Source organism: Muntiacus reevesi, chromosome 3 (genome assembly GCF_963930625.1).
Source record: "Muntiacus reevesi chromosome 3, mMunRee1.1, whole genome shotgun sequence".
Lineage (NCBI taxonomy): Eukaryota > Metazoa > Chordata > Mammalia > Artiodactyla > Cervidae > Muntiacus > Muntiacus reevesi.
The window spans coordinates 254,813,389-254,835,421 of NC_089251.1; the positions used below are offsets into that span (position 1 = coordinate 254,813,389).

At 39.7% G+C, this 22,033-nt stretch overlaps 1 non-coding gene across 1 annotated transcript; it reads right to left on the reverse strand.

Moving 5' to 3' along the window:
• Window positions 1-4,936: 4,936 nt before the first annotated feature.
• On the reverse strand, window positions 4,937-5,069 carry LOC136165830 (small nucleolar RNA SNORA1). The gene has a single exon (XR_010662797.1). It is a non-coding gene; the product is annotated as a small nucleolar RNA SNORA1 (small nucleolar RNA).
• Between the last annotated feature and the right edge of the window lie 16,964 nt (window positions 5,070-22,033).

Here is a 22,033-nt window from a genome sequence, read left to right on the forward strand (position 1 = left end):
GGGAGAAATATCAGTAACCTCAGATATGAAGATGACACCACCCTTCTGGCAGAAAGTGAAGAGGAACTAAAGAGCCTCTTGATGAAGGTGAAAGAGGAGGATGAAAAAGCTGGCTTAAAACTCAATATTCAGAAAACTAAGATTATGGCATCTCGTCACATCACTTCATGGCAAACTGATGGGGGGAAAAATGGAAGCAGTGCTAGACTTGATTCTCTTGGGCTCCAAAACCACTGTGGACAGTAACTGCAGCCATGAAATTCAGACACTTGCTCCTTGGAAGAAAAGCTATGACAAATCTAGACAGCATATTAAAAAGCTGAGACATCATTTTGCTGACAAAGGGTCAGTCTAGTCAAAGCTGTAGTTTTTTCAGTAGTCATGTATGGATATGAGAGTTGGACCATAAAGAAGGCTGAACGCTGAAGAATTGATGCCTTTGAATTGTGCCGGAGAAGACTCGTGAGAATTCCTTGAACTGCAAGGAGATCAAACCAGTCAGCCCTAAAGTAAATCAACCCTGAATATTCACTGAAAGGACTGATGCTGAAGCTGAAGCTCCAATACTTTGGCCACCTGATGGGAAGAGCCGACTCACTGGAAAAGTCTCTGATGCTGGGAAAGATTGAGGGCAGGAGGAGAAGTGGGAGACAGAGGATGAGATGGCTGGATGGCATCACTGACTCAATGGATATGAGCTTGAACAAACTCTGGGAGATAGTGAAGGACAGGGAAGCCTGAGTTGCAAAGAGTTGGACACCACTGAGCAACTGAACAACGACTTCATGTTACAATCCAGCGAAGTAGTTCCGGGTTGGGGGCACTCCTGTAGTGCTGTGTGGGGATCCGATCCCCTTCCACCTGTGAATCCACTGTCTTTAACACATGGATCCCAAGGGTCACCCTGTGGGAACCTGGTCCAACCAACTGGAAGGGGAAATCATGTGGAATATTGGAGGTAGGAGTTTTTTATGAGCCAGGCTTAGAAGCAATGCTTATTTAGCCAACATCTCACTAGCCAGAATTCAGTCTCAAGGCAAAAATATCTTAGTCCCTCAGTCACATCCAGCTCCAGGGTCTTTGTGACCCTTTGGACTGTAGCCTGCCTGGCTCCTCTGTCCATGGAATTCTTCAGGCAAGAATACTGGAATGGGTTGCCATGCCCTTCTCCAGGGGATCTTCCTGACCCAGGGGTTGAACCCTAGTCTCTTGCATTGCAGGCAGATTCTTTATCATCTGAGCCACCAGGGAAAGCCCCTAACTATATGTTCAAGAGAAGGGATACACATAGACTTTGAAACACATCACAGCCTGTGCCTCAGAAAGGTTTATGCAAAATGACCACATCACCTTTATTAATACAAATCAATACAAGTTCATAACCTAACTGGGAACAAGAAAAAACTGAATTGTCCCTGGAGATTCAGGGACAAATGAAATCAACCTATCTCATGACTCAGGTCTAGGGATAAATTTTTATGCAGATCAAAACCATCTTCTCCAGAAATCTCCATTATTACATTATAAGAACAATAGCTAGTACTGAGTCCTTAATTTGTGTGGCTAACAGCTGTATGTATATTATCCAATGTATTTCCCTTTACCAAACTACTGTGAAGTAGAGATGGTCATTTCCATATCATATACTAAGAAACTGAATCTCAAGAAAGGTCCTGACTTGCCTAAGATCACCAAGATAGTAAGTGCTGGGGTAGAGGTTCAAACTTAGGTTTCAGTACTAAAGCTGTACGACTCACTGCCTCCTATGACTTTTCATTTCTCCTTAATTCAGAATTCCTTGCATGTACTAGGTCTGTGCTCTCATATGGCTCTCTGCAATTTTGGTGTGTATTTTGATTTGTAAGTTTTTAATCAGTTAACTATTTCTGGTTAAGAAATCTCCCCCCTTTTCATGTAAGGGTTTATATTGGTCAAGTGACTAAGTGTAGAGAAATCATAACCTATAAAATTTACATGGGAGAAAAAGCAAGGTGGAAAATTTACAACAGATCATGAGCCCTCAGGTCATCTTAAGCTACTCATAGTGAAATTTGGTGATTCTTTCTAACCATTTTACTACCACAGGGACTTTGGCAATTTACTGACCTCTCTTTACAAGGAAGTTCTCTACTTCTGTGCTCACCTGTTTTCAGATGCTTATCCACCTGTCTGAGCTGAAATATGGAGCCTTTCTGTTGATTTGTGTCAAAAAGCCTTGACAAATGGTACACTTGGGATCTAGGGAAAATGATGATTTAATGCTGTTCAACAGATTAAAATTATATTAAAAGATTCTGCTAAAATAAGACCTCTGTGCATTACGTTTTGGCTGTCTCTTAGAAGAAGATGAAATTACCCAAGGCACACATAAATAGTATCTTAGTTCTCATACCGCTATCCTGAAGCACAGGTGCTATAGGTCTCAGCCTAGGCATACAGAGGGCTATCACCACGCATGCTTTCACTACTTTAGAAGAGGTTTCTGCTAGCTAAGGTGCACGTGTACATGTACACATGCTTGTACAAGTCAACAAGCAAGATGAAAAATTAAAGATAAAACTGTACAAACAGAAAAGAACGAGACTGAATAGAAATCAGCTATTAGGTGATCTTATCAGTAAAACACAAGGATGGCTCCAGAGAAGGTGAAATAGCTCAGTTAAATTTACCCTGCCTTTCTTTTTATTAAATACTGACACAGACACTCGTTTATGTTTTCTGTGCTAAAAGTAACATCTTTCCCTTCCATTCAGGCCTCTTTCTCTGCCAAGATCCCTGTAAGTAGAAAATGACAACAAATTTATGAAGGTTTCATCCAAAAGCAGAGGCCTTGGGCGTATTGTTGGAAAGATAAAGACTGTTCATTGGGGAGTTCTCTGTTCTTTTATTACCTGAGAAAAGATGGAGTAGTAATTGACATGTGGTTCTTGACAGATGTTGACAAGGGAAAAACATGTAACTGAGTCCCTTGGAGTTTCTGCAAAGGATGATTATGATGCTTGTCTCCATGTTCCGTACCCTCAAGGGCACAATCAAATTTCCCCCCTTACCCTAAGTGCCACGCAGACATCCATGCAGATGTTCTAGGATGATATCAGCATCTGGCCAAAGAATAGAATTCTCTCATCTCCCATCAAGGGCATGCACAACAGAGACCACTGAACAGAGTGCTTTGATACATTCTATTGTTAATCTCTCTTGAAATAGATTGATGGCTGTGGAGAAAGAATTCACCAAAAATATTTCCTTTTTAACGACCAGAGCTTGTATGTGGGCAGGCACAACAGTAAACAATTCATGCTCCAAAATTGTATCCATATTTTATTTGATAAAATAATAGGACATTAGAAGCATTTAACAAATATGCTATTAGAATAGCACTGCGTAAGAATTAGATTTAGAAAGGAAATATTTTCTCTGTATTCGCCAAACATCCAGATGAAAAGTTGTGCAGATGTTCTATAGGTCCAGATGTTATGTAGAGAAGCTATTTGGCAACAAATGAAACTTTTTCTTGCATCCATATGTTTCATTCTAGTTTCTTTTTGTATAGGATTGCAGAACAAAGAAAATTACAAGCATATTTTAGTTTTTAAAAATAAAGCAGAGCAAAATCTAAGAATACCATGTTTATTTTTTTATAGTATGTCTACAGTAGTAAACTGAAAATTCCTAGAATTTTAATGAAAGAGAACTGTTCATGATAAGCAAAATATCACACTGGTCTGATTTCAGTACACCCTGCACTCTTTTCTCACACTATATTACTTTGTGAAGAGTATGACTAAATAGTAATTTGAGATTTGTTTCCCACTTATATTTTCCAGTCCCCCCATACATTCACTCTAGCAATAGTCTGTCTCTGTGGGTTGTAAGCAGAGAGGAGTACAGAGCAACGTGAAAAGCACAAATAGCCCCAAGGTTTCTTACATTTGGTTTCCAAAAGCTTTAACCTCAAAGAAAGGGGTCCAGTTAGTATACAGAAAATAAACATGCTCCTTCGTGCATACCCGTTTGTGGACTGATACACACACTGAAATTGAACGGTGCACTTAGACAATATGTTATTATGACTCGATCAGTCGGCTTAGGTGGACTTAGGTGGGCTCTAAGAATAATCAAGTGCTTCTGCAGCACAAAAATGAACGTTCATTTCTCTTTCACAAGCTAAGTCTGCCATGGGTTCTCTATACTGGATCTCTAAGCCGAAGGAGAAGCCTCTATGTGAAACACTGGCTTTTTCAAGTTAAATGAGGAGAGCAATGGTGGACCATACGATGGTTTTTAAAGTTTCTTCCTGGAAGTGGCTTACATCATTTCTAATAACATATCATCGGACAAAGCGAGTCATGTGGCCAAGGCAGATGTCTCTGGTTAGGGAATACAATCCTGTCACTCGGAGGGGCTTCACTGGAAAGACCCACCAGGGAGGGACAGTAAATATTTTTACCTCAATACAGCTTACCATATTATCATTTTAAGCATGCATTATGAGCTTCATTGTGTAGGTCACTGGGTTAGACATATGTCAATATAATTATTCATTTTGGCTATTTTCCCTTTGAAAGATTAGAAAACACTAATTCAGACAGAAAACAAAAGAATAGTGAAGCAGTTTTGGTTGTTTCCATATAGGTGGGCAGCATTGTGCTTATAATCATACAGAGAATGAGAGTAAACTCATGTTCAGAGTGGAGAACAAAGAATTGAGGAAACTGATCTTCAGCTAGTCAAAGGGAAGTCTGTGGTTTAGGACCTGTTTCCATGGGGTGGAAGTAAAAAATAATGATGACTAATATTTACATGTTCTTTTACAATTTTTAACTGTTACTTTACTTTATACTTTTTTTTTTTAGTATATTGGTGTTTATTCCTTCATCTTTCCTAATATTGAAAAGACATATTATATCCAGTTTTCACTCACGAGCCTAGCAAAAAATGTTACAGGTCTCATTGTCACCACTGCAATAAAACTACAGGGATGGAAACAAAACCTGTGTTTACTTTATACTTTTAACAACCACCTGAGGGAGATATCATCACTTCCATTTAGCAATGAGGACACTAGGCTGAGGTTAACTGCTGGGTCTATTTTCAGAAGAGGTATCGGAACCAGGATTGAAGGAGCCTGCTCTCACACTATACACTGTATGTATATCACATGTGGAAAAGAGCGAGTGTACCTTGGGAGAGGCTCCAGAATGAGAAGACACATTGGAAGCAAGTTGCCTAAGCACCATGTAGGAATCTGCTCTTCTCCTGTGGAAGAAAAAGTGAAGGAATTGCAATTGCCTGGCACATACTACCTCGAGTACGTTGAAGCCCTTAACTGGTGGTATGAGAAAAAGCACAAGAAATATTTATTGATGACCTACAAGCTAGATGATAGAAGAGGATGGGCACAGCTGATACAGATTATAGATACAAAGAATTTACTGAGGCTTAAAAGCCAGATGTAAAACCAACTTCACTATTTGATCATCTTCCATCTCCTACACTGAACTCCCTTAGGCCAGGAGGATGTTACATGGAAAATGAGTTCCTGGTTCTCTCTGGAGAAGGATCTATGGTTCCCATAACTGGTGGAAAGGGGCAGAGTACCAGTATTGGTGAAAACATTGTGATGTTATCAAATCTGATCAGAAATGATAGTGAGTGATGCTGCAGTGATCTTGGTTTCTATGTTAGCTCAGGTCTTCTAAGAAGTGGTCACCAAGGTAAGGTTAGACAGGCAAGAGAGTTATTCCATGAAAAACCTATGAAGGATAAAGCAGAGGGAGCAGGAGTGGGTGGAGAGAGCATCAGACTATGATACAGGTCTTAGACCTGTGAAGGATGAGGGGAGGAAGGAGGACTGAGTAGAAAGAGTCTCAGATTGGAATGTAGTTCTGATATGGCTTATATGTGGAATCTAAAAAATGATACAAATGAACTTATCTACAAAACAGAAACAGACTCACAGACATAGAAAACAAATTTACAGTTACCAAAGAAGAAAAGGAGAGGAGGATAAATTAGGAGTTTGGGATTAAAATATACACACTACTGTGTACAATATCTATCAAGGACCTACTGTGTAGCACTGGGAACTACAGTCAATATCTTGTAATAACTTATAATGGAAAAGTATACACACACATATATATCTGAGTTGGGCTCCCCTGGTAGCTCAGTGGTAAAGAATTGGCCTGCAATGCAGGAGACCTAGGTTCTATCCCTGGGTCAGGAAGATCCCCTGGAGAAGGGAATGGCAACTGACTCCAGTACTCTTGCCTGGAGAATCCCATGGACAGAGGAGCCTGACGGGCTACAGTCCATGGGGTCACACAGAGTCAGCCAGGACAAGGAGTTAAGAAGCAGCAGCATAACTGAATCACTTTGCTGTAAACGAACACAAAATTAGAAATCAACGATATTTTAATATATTCTTTTTTAAAAAATGTGTTTCTAGGAAAGTTTTAGCCATGCTTGAGAACTTGGGGAATTGCAAAACTCAAATGGTAAGTCCTAGAAACTCTGTGTCTGGTAAGAATCAGCTGGGCATTGGCTGAGAGCACCCTGTGGAGTGTGGCCTCAGTGTGAACACTGTGATGGATCCAGAGGGGAGGAACTGGACCCAGCAGTCAGCTATGCTCCCTGCAGCAGATCTGTGCCACCATAGCCGCCCATCTACCTGTACTGCACAAATCTGTCTCTCCAATCAGGTTTAGGCAAAGTTCCTCCATGGTTCCCATGGGCCTCTCCTGATGAGGGGAAACTTACAGGGAAATTAATGGGATGAATGAGACTTCTCATCACTGCAGCTGGTCTCAGGGCTGAGCCTGGTAACCTCCATTATGCATCGTAAATTCCCCTCACTCTCAGCTACCACTGTGCAATGTCTAAGTGCCTTACTGAGTATGTTACCTGAATCTTTATTCCTTAAATGTCTCAGGCTTCAACAATCGTATGTTTTTCAGACCAAGTTGCTACACACACGTTACCCATTTCAGGCGAGGAGGTATCAGTGGGGTCCAAATGGATCACGGGGTTCCACACATAGGTTTCTCTGACGCTATTGTGTAAAAGCAGCCCTGTATCTCTCCTGTTGATCAAGGTAAGTTACCCTGCCAGTGACCTGCTACGGTCACTTTTCTTTTGGCCTGCTGGTCCAAGGTGGCCCAGCAACAGCCATAGCCAGTAGTATATTCCATGGAATCCTTTCATTGTTCCCTGCAGAGTATTCTCTCTCTAGGGACCAGTACCTCTAGAGTACTGATAGAGTACTAGCTTTGTAGAGTTTATAGCTGTGGGAAGCACAAAATCCCCAGTCACTGAAAGGGATGGAAAGCCAATCCTACTTCCAGTCTCCGGTTCCCAGATCCAGGTATTCTTCCTGTTGAGAAAATAGCACCGTGCAGAAGGTTCTGATTTAATGCACTGACTGCATCCTAAAGGATAGCCCTGTCTCCATCAAGGTGAAGATTCTGAAGACTGCTGTCTGTATGCGCAATTAGACTTGTCCTGGGTTGGCCCAAGGTGCAAAAACAGGAAGAAAACAGAGGTTACAGGGAGGCAGATTTTGACAATAGAAATAAAAATTTTATGTCTAAGATACAAAATTGGAGTTGGTTGTATCCAAAGGTAGACATCCTGGAATGTGAAGTCAAGTGGGTCTTAGGAAGCATCACTACGAACAAAGCCAGTGGAGGTGATGGAATTCCAGTTGAGCTATTTGAAAACATAAAAGATGATGCTGTGAAAGTGCTGCTCTCAATATGCCAGCAAATTTGGAAAACTCAGCAGTGGCCACAGGACTGGAAAAGGTCAGTTTTCATTCCAATCCCAAAGAAAAACAATGCCAAAGAATGCTCAAACTACTGCATAATTACACTCATCTCACATGCTAATATGGAGAAGGCAATGGCACCCCACTCTAGTACTCTTGCCTGGAAAATCCCATGGACAGAGGAGCCTGGTAAGCTGCAGTCCATGGGGTCACTAAGAGTCAGACATGACTGAGAGACTTCACTTTCACTTTTCACTTTCATGCACTGGAAAAGGAAATGGCAATCCACTTCAATGTTCTTGCCTGGAGAATCCCAGGGATGGCAGAGCCTGGTGGGCTGCCGTCTATGGGGTCGCACAGAGTTGTATATGACTGAAGCGACTTAGCAGCAGCAGCAGCAACAGCAAATGTTAGTAAAGTAATGCTGAAAATTCTCCAAGCCAGGCTTCAGCAATATGTGAACCGTGAACTTCCAGATGTTCAAGCTGGTTTTAGAAAAGGCAGAGGAACCAGAGATCAAATTGCCAACATCCGCTGGATCATTGAAAAAGCAAGAGTTCCAGAAAAACATCTATTTCTGTTTTATTGACTATGCCAAAGCCTTTGACTGTGTGGATCACAATAAACTGTGGAAAATTCTGAAAGAGATGGGAATACCAGACCACCTGACCTGCCTCTTGAGACACCTGTATGCAGGTCAAGAAGCAACAGTTAGAACCAGACATGGACCAACAGACTGGTTCCAAATAGGAAAAGGAGTATGTCAAGGCTGTATATTGTCACCCTGCTTATTTAACTTATATGCAGAGTACATCATGAGAAACACTGGGCTGGAGGAAGCACAAGCTGGAATCAAGATTCCTGGGAGAAATATCAATAACCTCAGATATGCAGATGACACCACCCTTATGGCAGAAAGTGAAGAAGGACTAAAGAGCCTCTTGATGAAAGTGAAAGAGGAGAGTGAAAAGCTGGCTTAAATCTCAACATTCAGAAAACTAAGATCATGGCATCCGGTCCCATCACCTCATGGCAAATAGATGGGGAAACAGTGGAAAAAGTAGCTGACTTTATTTTGGGGGGCTCCCAAATCACTGCAGATGGTGATTGCAGCCATGAAATTAAAAGATGCTTACTCCTTGGACGGAAAGTTATGACCAACCTAGACAGCATATTAAAAAGCAGAGACATTACTTTGTCAACAAAGGTCTGTCTAGTCAAGGTTATGGTTTTTCCAGTGGTCCTGTATGGATGTGAGAGTTGGACTGTGAAAAAAGCTGAGTGCCGAAGAATTGATGCTTTTGAACTGTGGTGTTGCAGAAGACTCTTGAGAGTCCCTTGGACTGAAAGGAGATCCAACCAGTCCATCCTAAAGGAGATCAGCCCTGGGTGTTCATTGGAAGGACTGATGCTGGAGCTGAAACTCCAATACTTTGGCCATCTGATGTGAAGAGCTGACTTATTTGAAAAGACCCTTATGCTGGGAGGGATTGGGGGCAAGAGGAGAAGGGGACGACAGAGGGTGAGATGGCTGGATGGCATCACTGACACAATGGACATGAGTTTGTATAGTCTCTGGGAGTTGGTGATAGGGACAGAAGCCTGGCGTGCTGGGGTTCCTGGGGTCGCAAAGAGTCGGACACGACTGAGTGACTGAACTGAACTGAACTGAAAGGTATGAGTCTTCAGTGAAGGGTTGAACATTGGAGGGTCTAACAAGAGGCTACTTGACTAAACTTTAGGGGTGTTTTCCAGATAATTCATCGACTAGAAGTGGAGCCATTCCCTCGAAACAATCTAAGGAAGAAGCACAGGACAGTGGAAAGGACACAGGTTTAAACCAAAACCTCACAGCAAAATCAGCTTTGTCACATCACATCATTTTCTCCTCTATAAATGGGAATGATAACTACCTACCTTGCAGGGTTTTGTGAAGCTCTAATATGATAAAAATATGTGTCTAATAGAATGTCTAGCAAATAACTGTGTTCAATGAAATTGCTTTTTCTCCTCTGATTTTATGTAGTTAAACCTTATGAAGTGGCTAACATCTGACCTTTATAATCTATAAAAATGGTAATTACATGTGTTTAAACTGATACAATTAACAAACTGTTAAATAGATATAATTAAAATCTATTTTCTAAAATATCTAAGGTTCTAAGATTCAGATTTAGGATCTGTTATTTACAAATTTTTTGATATCTAATTATTACCTATTGCTTAATCATAAAAAAGCATAGCATGATGATATAGAGATGAGGTATTTTTTGTTTGCTTTTTTGGTTCCATGAAGTTCCAAGTGATTAGGTTGATCTCTGATTTATGGTTGCAAAATGGTTGTATTAGACAGAATTCCAAAATCCATGTGGCCTGGAAGCCTATGTCACAAATTATTGGGTAGGGGAGAATGTATGGTTTAGCATATATTAAGATATAATAAGTCATTATATCTTCCATACCCTAGTCATATGCTCTGACAATTCTAGCAGATTACCAAGGAGAAATTAGGCAGATATGGTAACTGATGCTCTTCTTGACAACCTGCCCTCTGGGAGCAGTTGAGAACAAGAAGGGGAACTGATTGATATTTCTATAAATCAGAGAATCTCTATAAGTTGTGTCCTAGTTTTAGCAAGTGTTGGCGGCTTAGTATTTGTACTTCACCATAGTGTAGAATTGCAATTTTCTATTATAAGTACTTTCTGCTACTGAAGTTACATGGGTCCTCTTGAGGCACATTCATAGGTATATTTTAAGGCAGTCTATTTTCTGACATAAGTAAGTGTTTGGTACTTTAATTATAACCCATCAAGAAACACCATCTATTTACCTGTCTGTTGATCAAAACTTCTAAATTATGGAGGGTGGAGAAATGTGAATGTCATTTGTGCTTAAAAGAAATAATAATTTACTTATGCAAGAAAATTATAGAGTATACATAATAAGTCATGATGAGTAATGCCCTAGCAAACCAATTGGATATATCAGTTATACGATTATTCTAGAACCTATATATCTAACCACTCATATTAAAACAAACCAAAAAATTCCACTACCTTAATTCTTCGGGAGGGAAAAAAAAGCATAATCAGTAAAAAAAAAAAAAAAAAAAAAAGCCCCCTTACCTGCAAAAGTGACTACTGTAATAATTACTAATAACAAACTTATGGATTAAAGGATAATTTAAACCATATTACTTCAGCAGAGTATCACTGTTACTGTAATGATTCCTTTGTACATAGAATGGCAAAAGAAAAACAGGTTTTCTCGTGATAAATACTCAGGTACAGGTGTGCAAACAAAGAAGAGTTTTCATCCCAGCACAACTGAGCAGATTAAGCCTAAAACAATTTTTTAAAATTACCCCATAAATCCAAGCAAAGATTAGTACAAAGTTCTACAAATCAACATCAAGGTCGAAGCCTACGTGTAGGAGAAAAAATGCCAGAAAACCAGAAACAGTGCAGCCACTTGTCAGTCTAGGGACAGAGCAGACGGTTACAGTCGGAAGTCACACAAGTAACCAGAAGAGCCAAGGTCCAAACCACAAGACAGAAGTTATTAGAATAACACAGCCGGGCTCCAGTGCCTACACTGGGAGCGGCAGCCAAGCAAAGGTGCCTCCTTACAGAAGCCAGAGGACAGCTGCTGAAACAACAGAGGTTTTATGTTCCCTGCCCTTTAAAATGGCAGCAGAAGATAATCAAGGCTCTGTGTCTCTCTGGCATGGTCTGATCAGAGGCAAGCATGGGCTGACAGCGTTCGTCCAACAAGATCTGAGGACATCCTGACTCCCTGGAGGCCACTGTCATGGAGCAGGAGGAGGCAGACAAGTCAGAGGAAGGCAGACCGACGGAGCGCCTCTGAACTAACACCTTGGCCAGGCGGCTTCTTCTGCATTAGTTCAGGACAGGAGAAAGAGAACAAGGAATTTCAATTGTTCTACATGGCAAGTGTGACTTCTTTCAAACCACATGTCCTGTATTATGTCTAGTTAAGGCATTAAGAACTGGAATTCAGTTGTCTCCAGGGAAGTAGAGATTTGGGCCTGTTTCTCTCCTTGATTCAAACCAATGGGAGAGAAACAGCAAGTTAAAGCGGGGGTGGGAGGGGGGAATGGTTTCCTTGGGTAGTTTGCAATTTTGAAAAACTCCAAAATCTATGTCTGCATGACATTAGGAACACACTTGCTTTGCTTTGACCCCCTCCTCCTCTTGATTTCCCACTCCCGTTCTTACCATTGGCAGAGTGTAACCGAAAGGCTGAGAGGTGTCCAGCCCATTGTCCTCCTGGAAGACTAAAAATACACACTCCAGAGCTGCAGTCAGGGGCTCCCCACAGATAGACAAGTGGAGAGTCTAACATTTTCCTTGAGTGATGCTATTAGGCTCATGATTTTCTCTGTCAGGAAGCTTTTTTTTTTTCTGATACTGTCTAAAATTTCCCCTTCCTAATTCCTGTTACTGCTCACTTCCATGGTTATCACTGTGTGCCTCATAAAACAATAACACCCTCATCAGTGTTCTATTTTTAGACCTGGTTTAGTCTATATAGTCAGTTCCCTTATATTTAGCTCCTCTTAACTTTCTCCCATTAGTCATTCCCTTAGTCATTTTTGTTTGGTTGATTGGTCTTCAGTTTATGATGCTTGGCCTAAGAATGAAAACAGCATTTCCAGGAATAGCTCATAAGAGTGGGGTCAGATACTTTAGTCTATAGATTGACTTTACATATTTCTCAGAAACTGATCTAATCTTTCATTCTTCTTCAACCCATGTCTCCCTTAGCCTCACACAGTTTTGAGTTCCTTCTGTCATTGCTACCCTCCCTATTGGGAGAATAATTTCTAAATATGTTATAATCCCTAAAACAAAGTACCATGCCTGGCACATCATTGGAAATCAAGATATACTTGATATATGATTGCATAAATGTTTTAAACATTACTGATATGAATTATTTCTAAATTTTTTTTTCTGGAGTTAGGTGATATCTCTATTTTTCTAATTTTATTCTGTAATACCCTTAGTGATTTACTTCAATTTATATATGTCATTAATTAGACTACTAGAGTACAATTTCATTCTGTATAAGAATTTATATGCATATTTTTGCATAAAATTTGTTGAGCCACATGCCTGGAAGTGATTCTTGCCATAGGACTCCTGGCCTGGTAAATGAGTAAGAAATCATCTAGTCTGATGATTCTAAAATTTTAGAATTCTAAAATTAGAATTACAAAATTTTGTAGGTGTGAAAACTGACCCCCAGAGAGGATAACAGATTTCTCAGATTATAGAAGACTTGCTTTAAAAATTTTGTGCAGTAATTTTCATTCACACTTAATTCTTCATGTTGGGAGCTGACACCATCTTATATATAATGGTCAACTTTTTTACATCCCTCAAACATACTTTTTTTTCTCTCATTACAGGTCAATAACCAGTATCCATCTGAGATTTTTTTCCTATGGTTTGTTTTACACGTACTTCTTTTCCTTGGTGTATTTGCACTTTTACTTCTATATGGAATTGAGTTAGGTCACATGGTGGCGCTGTAGTTAACACGTTGATTTTATTGTGTATTTTTCCATTGCCTTCTTAGCTTTGTTTTCAAATCGCAGTTATGTGAAAAATGTCTTTTAAACCCTGCTGCAGGTGAAATGATTGAAAGGCTTTTGACTTCTAGATTAATTTTAAACATTAGAAACATTGTAAAAACAGACTCTTGCTAATAATGATCATTATCAGAATGGCTCCAGGCATAATCACTTACCAACATTAGCTGAGTGATTAAAATCCATCCTGAGTTTAATTTGAAAAGATTTAAGTTCCTTTGCAATAAATGGCTAATGATATTAGCTTCATCTCTGTGAGGCCAAAATTTACCATTATATGACTTTGTATTTCCACTGCTAGACAGAAAGTAAACCCACTCTTGTTAACACAGGCCACATCATGCCTGCTGTTTACCAAGCTTGTGGCGTCCCCCGTATTAGTACTGAATTGGGCCATATGGTGCAGTGTGTATGGGTGATCGTCACTCTTTTATAGCCCTGCTATTTGATAAGCTATTATTGCACAAGGCAAGTGACCTTAACTGATGTTAAGATTAACTACTATGGTCAGTAAAACCTGTAAGGAAGGAGAAACTAGTTTAATAAAAACTAGGTATGATCTTTATATAAAGATCAGATCTTTTTTGATAAAATATTTTCATAACTTTGTGATAATGTCTTTAAGAAGTGCCTATCCAAAATTTAGCAATAACGATCCAGAAATACACTGTCTCAACTGACTGGAAAGAAAAAAAGAGTCGGGACTAGATTTTTTTCACAAAGAACCTGCCCCTGGACTTTTAGTCACCTCCTCATTACTTCTTTTGATGAATCATGAACAAAATCTTGACCTGCTACCCAAAAGAGACCCCACAAGGATAATGATCTTACTTCCAAAACTCTGTCAGAAAATTAGAAGGGGAAAAAACCCACAACAAACAACAATCCAAACAAACAAACTTTGGCAACTGTGGAAGGAAAAAACCCAAATTTCATAATGGGTACTGTTTCATTTCCAGAAGTTTTCCCCAAAGGAAAACAACCAAGTAAATAACTCTCATTAATTTATGTTACAGATTAGCCTTCCAGAGGCTCAGCGATGAATTTTGATCTTTATGGCTTGTTAGCTGTTTCCTCCTCAAAATAGGTCAACATCATTATTTCCAGTTTTCAAAGAGTCAGAGACCCAAGATGGAGAATTAACATGCCCAGGATTGTTTAGTGAGTGGGTAGAAAGCATGTCAGTTGGCCAATAAAATGCTAATGTGAAAAGTAAATATCTGCTTTCTAATCAGGTTCTTTCAACTGTTTCAAAACTCCATTTCTTTAGATTGCTAGTTTGTGGGTAGGCCACAGAAGGCCTGGATAGATAAGGAGTTAAAAAAAACTTCCCAAGAAAAACCAGATAATTTAAAACTCATACATAGAATTTGCTACAATATTTTAATGAAGTAAAAAAAAAATCACAGATTTGCAGTCAAATTACAAGATTTGGTAGCTTCATTGAGTTTAAACTATTCCTCCATCCGTTCACTCATTTATTTAACATAACTGTGAAGCACCTACTCTACATGAGTTTCTGGGCATAAGACATCCTAAAAAGCCAGTATCGCAGGGTGAACCCTCCACTGGTTCATCACACTGCCATCCCTGCCCCTGCCAAGTACGTGTGTTAAGTCCTTAAATAGTATGTCTTTTAGTTTAAAGACAGACTATGAAATCTAGCATAGAATATTAAAATAGAAGCAACCTTAAGAGAGAGCCTAGACGAGGAAACAGAGTCCCCCAACATAAAAATACGTATTCAAGATCTCACAGTTACTGGCAAAGAAGTTGAAAACAATTATTTTGGAGTTCATCTCATTATAGGGTTTGCCTCTCAAAATCCTTTTAGGCATCTCCTTTGTGTATCCAAAATACGAATTCTAATTCCCCAAACCTAAATACAGCAACTGTATGCTAAGATACATGTGGTTTGGGGGAGGTTGTTGTTTTTATTTTTTGATATCTGAGGGATAACGGAATATAATAGTGATTTATGTTTGTATTTATGTTCATTGTAGTACAAACTATCTACTGAAATTTTCCATGACTTAAAGAAATGAAAATTATATTCCCTAAGTCATAAGAAGTTTTATTGATGATTCTAGTGCTTTTATGGACTGAATTTTTTTCCCTTTTCAAATACAGAAAGGGGAGACAATACCTCCTTCTACAAGAACTAATGGCTATAAATCTGGGCTGCAGTTTACAGAATATTCCTAATAATACTTTAAAAATCATTTTAAGTGTTGCTGCTGTGGTTTAAGTTTCTTTGTTCCAGTTATTTAGCACCTTTTGGCCAATAAATATAAGCTCCACATTTGAAGTTGTGCAAAAGCTTTCTTTCCAATAGTTATTTTAATATTTTATAATTTAAATATTTTACAGTAATTAAAATGACATGTGGTGATGATATGAAAATAGTACCAAGACAAAACCCAGAATCTGTGTGGCAAAACAGAGGCTTGGGATACAGGGAGCCAGGTATCCAGCTGCCAGTCCATTAGAGCTTGCGTGTAATGGTCTGACCACTTATCTGCTTAATTTCCTGCTAGCCAGACATGATCACATCAATTTCCTTTACAAGCAAGTATTACATAATTACAACTTTGAAGGGGAGCAAAGTCATTTCAGACTTTGAACACGCTGCAACCATGAGTTAACTGAGCCCCTTCATGGGGAGAATAGTAATGCCCACCACGTTTAGAAAGTTTAATTGTGAAGAGGGTGGGCATGCTACATGATGGAAGGTATGTTACAAAAACCTCAGAAATCTCAAGCTAGGCCATATCTTTTTGGTTTGTTTTAATATTTCATACGGATAAATTTTGCCAAGGGAAGAGAATTTAAGAATTTGTTTTAATTCCCAAACAAAAAGGTTAGCCCTTGCCCCTTATGGCCATACGGCTTCCCTCAGCCAGGGGTAACAATTACACTGTTAGCTTCATTCTTATTAACAATTCATTGCTGTTTTGGATCACTCTGCTACATATCTAGAGAAATTACTACTGAAGTGTGACTGGATTTGAACATTATTTTAACAGATTCACATGCTCTCTTCCATGATTTCCTTCCTTCCTTCAGCACTGTGTTTCTAAGATTCATCCAGGCGGACATATGAAGTGTGGGTCTTCCCTTGCACTGTGGTAGAGTTTTCCACTGGGTGACTTTAGTAAAATTCGTTTTTCCATTCTATAATTAATGTATGTTTGAACTGTTTCCAGCATTTTGTTGTTGCGAGCAAAACTTCTATCTTGAATTCTTGTATGTGTCTCTAGATTTACATATGCAACAGTTTTTCTAAGTTATCTACCTAAGAATAACACTGCTGGGTCAGAAGGATTTTTTTTTTTCTTTCTCTAAGTAGTTGTACCAATTACCCACCCACAAGCAATGGATGAGAGCTCTGTTACTCCAAATTCGCCAAGACTTGATATTTTCCAACTTTAAAAAAGTTTGGCCAAACTGAAAAGTAAAACATGATATTTTCTTGTAGTTTTAATTTGCATGTCTTTGATTTATAACAACGTTACTCACTTATTTTTTTTGTACACTTTCATATTGCCATATTCATCCTTTTAAGGATCCATATTCATCAAATTTAAGTCTGAATTTGGCAATAATGAGTTCATAATCTGAGCCACAGTCAGCTCCCGGTCTTGCTTTTGCTGACTGTATAGAGCTTCTCCATCTTCAGCTGCAAAGAATATAGTCAATCTGACTTCGGCATTGACCATCTGGTGATGTCCATGTGAAGAGTCTTCTCTTGTGTTGTGGGAAGAGGCTGTTTGCTATGACCAGTGCGTTCTCTTGGCAAAACTCTGTAAACCTTTGCCCTGCTTCATTTTGTACTTCAAGGCCAAATTTGCCTGTTACTCGAGGTATCTCTTTACTTTCTACTTTTGCATTCCAGTCCCCTATGATGAAAAGGACATTTTTTGGTTTGTTTTTTTTTTTTGGTGTTAGTTCTAGAAGGTCTTGTAGGTCTTCATAGAAACATTCAACTTCAGCTTCTATGGCATTAGCAGTTGGGGCATAGATTTGGGTTACTGTGATATCGAATGGTTTGCCTTGGAAATGAACAGAGATCATTCTGTCATTTTTGAGATTGCACCCAAGTACTGCACCCGTTTGCTAACTATGACTGAGTGATTGATCTGAACTGAATATGTTATGAATAAATGCTCTTAACCTTAATACAGTCAAAGTTATCAATCTGATCCTTTATAATTTGTACTTTTTCTGTCTTGCTTAAGAAATTCTTCCTTATCTGGAATTTTAAAAGAAATTCTATTATTTTGTTTTAATTCTAAAATTTTCACTTCCAAGTCCTCAATCCACTTGGAATTAATGTTTAGGTATGATGTAAGGAAGAGAATCTGTCTGCAATGCGAGAGACCAGCGTTCGATCCCTGGGACAGAAAGATCCCCTGGAGAAGGAAATGGCAACCTACTCCAGTATTCTTGCCTAGAGAATCCCATGGACAGAGGAGCCTGGCAGGCTATGGTCCATGTGGTCACAAAGAGTTGGACACGACTGAGTGACCCACACACACATGGAAGAAATACATTTTAAAATTTGTATGGATAATTACCCCCACTTTGTTCTATAGCTTTGTGTCTTATTGATATTAAGGGAATAATATATAGGATCAGAGACTAAAAAAAAAATCTAATTTGTAGGGATTCAGTTCTGCTAATGCTAGGCCACTTTAGGAAAAAGAGAAGCTGGGTAAAGAGAATAAGGGCTTCCCTGATAGTTCCATTGGTAAAGAATCCGACTGCAAGTGCAGGAGTCCCCTGTTCAATTCCTGGGTTGGGAAGATTCTCTGGAGAAGGGACAGGCTACCCACTCCAGTATTCTTGGGCTTCCCTGGTGGCTCAGCTGGTAAAGAATCCACCTGCAATGCGGGAGACCTGGGTTCAATCCCTGGGTTGGGAAGATCCCCTGGACGACGGAAAGGCTACCTACTCCAGTATTCTGGAGAACTCCATGGACTATATAGTCCATGGGGTTGCAAAGAGTCAGACGTGACTGAGCAATTTTCACTTTCAGAGGTAATAAAATGACTTCACTGAATCATTCATCCTTTCCCTGCTAACCTGTGTCGCCAGCTTGGTCATAGATTAGATGTCCCTGTATGTATAAGGCTTTGTCTGCATATTCAAAACTATTGCATCCAATTACATTAAAATATATTGAATAATTACTATATAACAGGTAGCACTGTATACCCTGGGGATGCAGCAGCGAACAACAGGAAATCTCTGCTTTTGTATAGTTTATGGGAGACAGAGGATACAGAGATACCCAAATAAAGTGTATAAAAGTTTATAATTTGCTGTGGAGAAACTAAAACAGAGAAGGGAAATACAAAGGGGGCAGGTCTGGGGAGAGCAGACATTGCTAGTTTTCACAGGAACCTTCACTATGAGGATGGTGTTTGAGCACTGACCTGAAGAAGGTGAGGGGAGGAACTGAGCTCTGCTGACAGACACCACCCCAGTGAGATGTCACGTGGTATATTTCTGAACAAGGGGCCTTTCTAACACAATCCCAAACATACCTACTCCTGGGATTGGTCATGATGAAAGCTTTGCCATTTTTTGTTATTGCTTTTGATATTTAATGATAAATTACTGAGAAATAGGTGAAAACTGTGTGGATCACAATAAACTGTGGAAAATTCTTCAAGAGATGGGAATACCAGGCCACCTGACCTGCCTCTTGAGAAACCTGTATGCAGGTCAGGAAGGAACAGAACTGGACATGGAACAACAGACTGGTTCCAAATTGGGAAAGGAGTACATCAAGGCTGTATATTGTCACCTGCTTATTTAAATTATATGCAGTATACATCATGAGGAATGCTGGGCTGGATGAAGCACAAACTGGAATCAAGATTGCTGGGAGAAATATCAATAACCTCAGATATGCAGATGACACCACCCTTATGGCAGAAAGAGAAGAGGAACTAAAGAGGCTCTGGATGAAAGTGAAAGAGGAAAGTGAAAAAGTTGGCTTAAATCTCAACATTCAGAAAACTAAGATCATGACATCCAGTCCCATCACTTCATGGCAAATGGGAAAACAATGGAAACAGTGGCTAACTTTATTTTTGGGGCTCCAAAATCACTGCAGATGGTGATTGCAGCCATGAAATTAAAAGACGCTTACTCCTTGGAAGGAAAGTTATATCAACCTAGACAGCATATTAAAAAGCAGAGACATTACTTTGTCAACCAATGTCTGTCTAGTCAAGGCTATGATTTTTCCAACAGTCACATATGGATGTGAGAGCGGGACCATAAAGAAAGCTGAGTGCCGAAGAATTGATACTTTTGAACTGTGGTGTTGGAGAAGTCTCTCTTGAGAATCCCCTGGACTGCAAGGAGATCCAGCCAGTCAGTCCTAAAGGAAATCAGTCCTGAATATTCATTGGGAGCAATGATGCTGAAATTATAGCTCCAATACTTTGGCCATCTGATGTGAAGAACTGACTCCTTGGAAAAGACCCTGATGCTGGGAAAAATTGAAGGCAGGAGGAGAAGGGGACGACAGAGGATAAGATGGTTGGATGGCATCACCAACTTGATGGACATGAGTTTGAGAAAGCTCTGGGAGTTGGATAGACAGGGAAACCTAGTGTTCTGTAGTCCATGGGGTCACAAAAATTTGGACATGACTGAGCGACTGAAGTGAACAGAGTAAGATTTTTATGAAAATTTACAATCAATTCTATAATTTGGGGTATTTTTATGTTAAAGTAAACTACATATACCAAAGCCTGATTTTTAAGACATTTAGTTCTTTCAAGGTCAAGCAAATTCTGTATAGAAACAAAAGAAGATGGAAAAAGAAGAATTCATGAACTGGTCCCTGCCTATATCTGCAGTCTTATCTCACTTGCCACTTTCCTGGTGTCCCCTATTGCTATTGTTTAGTCACTACATTATATTCGACTTTCTTGTGACCCCATGGACTGTAGCCTGCCAAGCTCCTCTGTCCACAGGATTTCCCAGGCAAGAGTACTGGAGTGGGTCGCCATTTCTTTCTCTGGGGGATCTTCCCAACCCAGGGTTGGAAACCTAGTCTCCTGCATTGGCAGGTGGGTTCTTTACTGCTGACCTCCCAGGGAAACCCTGGGGTCCCCTACACTCCTGCAAATTCTGAACTCCTTTCATTTTCCCCAACATTGCCATATCTCTTTTGCTTTTATGCATTGGTACAGATTGTTTCTCCTCTGTTTGTAATGCCCTCCTACCCACTTCCTCCTCCACCTAGCTTAGACTCACCTTCTAACCCTGGTTTAAGCTTCATCACCTTGGGGAAGCCATTCCTAACAAAGATGCCTATTTTCTGTCTCCCCTAAGTTCTAATTTTAGTCATTGCTCCAATCTGTGCTACACTACCTATTTGTATATCTCCCCAGCTATAAATGAGCAACTTCTGGGCAAAGACTATGTTCTTCATCATGGTACAGTGGACATCCAATTAATATTTGTTGGATTTTATGAATCTTAAAAGTCTTTGGATTTTTTAATTCACTCTGCAGTACTGTGATGATACCATCCATTTCCGAGTTAAGAAGAGCTGTTCTGGGGCCTCTAGGACTCCGTGTCCTTGGGAGCTTCCCTCTTTCCATACTGGACTCACTGGCTGCTCTGAATCTGCCACTCCTTAAAGCTCTTTGTGTTTTCTGCCAACTTCTGGTCAAATTATCATAGACTGTCCTCCCCTGTGCTCAGGAATCCAAGGGTTAAAATAAAAAGAAGTTACTGTATTCAGAGATGTGTGCTTCTGGAAATCTCACTTTTCTGAGACTCTGAAACCCATTCAGACAGATGTGAAGGACGGAAGGTTCCTTAGTTAGGGGAACTTTAATATGTTTACTGCCATATACCTTATTGCTGATAAAGATGACAATATGCTGAGTTTAAATGTTGTGCACTGCAGGATGACTATAATATAAGAGCTTTCTTTTGCCTGCCAGGTCACATAGAATTCAAAATTTCACTTCTTAGCACTTTTGCCTTAAAGTAACACTTTTTCCCCAAAAAGACGCAGTCACATATTTTGCTTGTATTTGTACAGTGCTAGCAGTGTAGTCTGCATAGATTTCTCTTTCTGCTCAGCAGCTGGCACCTGAGTGTCTTCTCTGGTCTCCTTATCCCTGCTGCAATGCTTTCTTTCATCAGCATGTTGCAACTTTGACTTTTCTTGCCTCCCTAGAGTGTGTGATTTGGTGGAACTGTATCAGCAATGACATCACCACCACGTTTGCTTAGGGGGCTGACGTCTTAGTTTATCAATGGAAGCATTGTGAAAAATCACACGGGCGAGATCCATTTAGTTCAGACAGTTTGTATAGTACAAGGGTTGAGAATTCTCAAAGACCATGCTTCACTGGATATAAAGAGAACCTCAAATATTATGTTCAGTACTTAAGACTCCATGTTATTTCTCCTTGGGAGCTGGGAAGAGGGAATTGATACAAAAACAAAGATAATTGATGGAATACATTCTCTCTAATGATGTGTTACATCAGATAAAATTACCTGAGAACTAATTATCCTCAGTCTTGGCAGGCCACTGAGTTTCAAATCCACCTATTGAAACGATAGGAATGAAACAGCCCTGCTGTACTCGCTCCTTATACAGC